The sequence below is a fragment of the Chaetodon trifascialis genome, chromosome 8, assembly GCF_039877785.1.
Source record: "Chaetodon trifascialis isolate fChaTrf1 chromosome 8, fChaTrf1.hap1, whole genome shotgun sequence".
In the NCBI taxonomy this organism is placed as follows: domain Eukaryota; kingdom Metazoa; phylum Chordata; class Actinopteri; order Chaetodontiformes; family Chaetodontidae; genus Chaetodon; species Chaetodon trifascialis.
Genome location: NC_092063.1, coordinates 10,458,953 through 10,461,669, shown reverse-complemented (window position 1 = coordinate 10,461,669; position 2,717 = coordinate 10,458,953).

The following is a 2,717-nucleotide window of genomic DNA, read 5'->3' as shown; positions in this document are numbered from 1 at the left end:
GCTGGGGAGAGCTGGAGCAGATGAGTGGAGGGGTACTGTGGGGGGTGGGGAGCTTCTGACGGGGGTGGGGTATTTAACCTCCTCGTGTGCATGCACAAACAGAATGCTGCAGTTTATTGGGAACTATGAGTGAATAAAGCAAGCAGAACAATTTAACAGCATTTCGTCCTTTCAGGTTTTCTCCTGTGTAAAACACCTTCATCTCTAACCTTGGTGGTTCACAGTTGCTGTGTTACTGCTTTGTTAGTATTTCTCATTTGCAAAAATTAGGAAAGATCTACACAGAGCGGCAAATATTATTTGATTAATCTATAAGTCAATGAATTGAAAATGAATCGGCAGCTGTTTTAAAAATCAATGAACAAGCCAAAACAAAAAATATTCTCAGATTTCAGCTTCTCTAATCTGAGGATTTGCTACTCTTCTCTTTTATGTGATTGTAAACTAGAAATCTTTGGCTTTTGGAGCTATCTAAAGACATCACTTTGGTTTGATGGATATTTTTCACTATTTTCCGATGTTTTAGAGACTTCTTGAGATTAATCTTAACTGACAAAATAATGAAAATAATTGTTAGTTACAGCCATAGTTCTGCATATAACATGCCAATTTTATTTTTGTACAACAATCAATATCCTGCTATTGATTACTGAACTGATGTCTCTCTGATTTATCCTCATTACATCAACTGTACTTAATCAATCATAACTGATTCAAAATAGATGTACACTATGTATTAAATCCAGTTTGCTTGTATGTGTATTTTACTTAATCTACTAAAGATTTGTCCCATAATGATTTGTAGAAGCAATGGATTCGTCAAGCAACAGAAAATTTCATCTGCAACTCTTGAATCATTAAGACATTTTTAAGCAAAAATGTGCAACATTTGTGGTTCCAGCTGTTCAGTTGTAAAGATCTGCTGTTTTTCTTTGTATGAAATGATACTAAACTGACTGGCAGCTCTTTGAATGTTCGGTATTTATATTTTCTGACATTCAATAGACCATAAGATTAATGGAGAAAATAATGAGCATAGTGAGAGATAACAGTTGCAGCCCCATTAAAAAGAAGTATATACAGGCATTCACATTTAATAAAAATTGTTTAGAGTGTTATGAGTGAACTGGACAGATTTGCTACATTTACAGTTGTGAGAGTATTTCATTTATTCTCTTCTCGTCTTAAAACTCAGTATCTGACAGTCCCAGCCAAAGGCGCAGCACCATATTGTTTTCTAAAATTACATTTCTAAACATTTGTTCAGTTATTTGTCTCAGTTTCTGAGTAAGGACCTGTGAACTCCATAACCATTCATTTGGCAAAGCAAGGGTAAAAAAACAACTCTGTACTCTCACTTGACTGCAGGGGAGAGATGGTCTGCAATGATGGAGTGCATTTGTGTCTTTCTTTTTCTGGCTTATATAAGAACAAATATCAGAGGCTGAGATCAGTTGTCCCTCTCCTCTGAAAACACTGAGAATGATTCAAACCCAACATACCTGTGGAGCCTATAGATGCAGACATTGCTGTGATTGCATTGTTGTGTTAGTTTCACAAAAAAAACTGTCACTTTTGGATATTCCTTTTTGTGTAAAAACTTAAATTATATATAAACATATATATTTTCCTATTGCTACTGGGCCTGGTGTCATGTGGATGTACACACACACACACACACACACACACACACACACACACACACACAGCACACCAAACCAAACATTGTCCTCATCTGGCCAGTGGGTTGAGCATGGTTTAATGTTATTATTGCGCAGGTGTGGGTCTTGTCCCTCAGGGTTCCATTAAAATGATGCCCCACTCAATGGCGGCTCCATTTGCTCTTTAGATTTAACACAGGCCATATGTCTAGCAGGAGGCAAACAGCTGACGGGGTTTAATTGACAGAAATCAACATATTAGGTTGCGTGTGTGTGTGTGTCTGTGTTGGTGTGCTCATGGTGGATATGTTTGGTCACCAGGGGATCCCTTTAAAGGGTCAATTACATATCAGAATACAGTCTGGAAAGACAGGAAAAGAAAAAAGACTCAGGGCAAAGACTCAACGCACCGTTCGGCATTGCAGGGCACATTTCCTTCAGTTTGGAGCTGACATTCTTGTCCATTCCAGGAACGCTGCTGTGTACACCTTTCATCCAGCTTCACAGAGATACTGTCCCTGGCTGCAGTCAAATCATGTACAATTACCTCTGTCACAGAGCGGATTTAGGCTCAGGAGGGGACCCAAAACAAACGAGAGCACATCCAGCGCCGGGCCCTCAAACTCAATCAAACCGTGCAAGACACTGAAATAATTAGATTCGACCAAACAAACCTTTTTTTGCTCACTTAACAGAAATATTTCTTAGATATATTTTGAGAATGAGGAGAATGGTTAAAAGTAGTTCTAGGTCATGAGGGATAACCCAACATTAGGCGAACAGGCGCAGTGCAATTAGCACATAAAACCTGTCAATGGCCCTCAATATCACAGCCCTCTAAGGAGTGGCAGACTTATAAAGCCTCGTGATCTACTACTACAAAGTGATTAATCCTCCCCACACAATGACCAGTCTTAAACTGGGCCTCTATATCATTATGTAGCCCTATATGGCAGTTTAGCTTCGCACTAATTAGCATTCAGATCAGGGACCGAAGAGACAGCCCCTCCACCACAGAGGAAGGACATAGGATGAGATGGCGACACAGTGAAATGT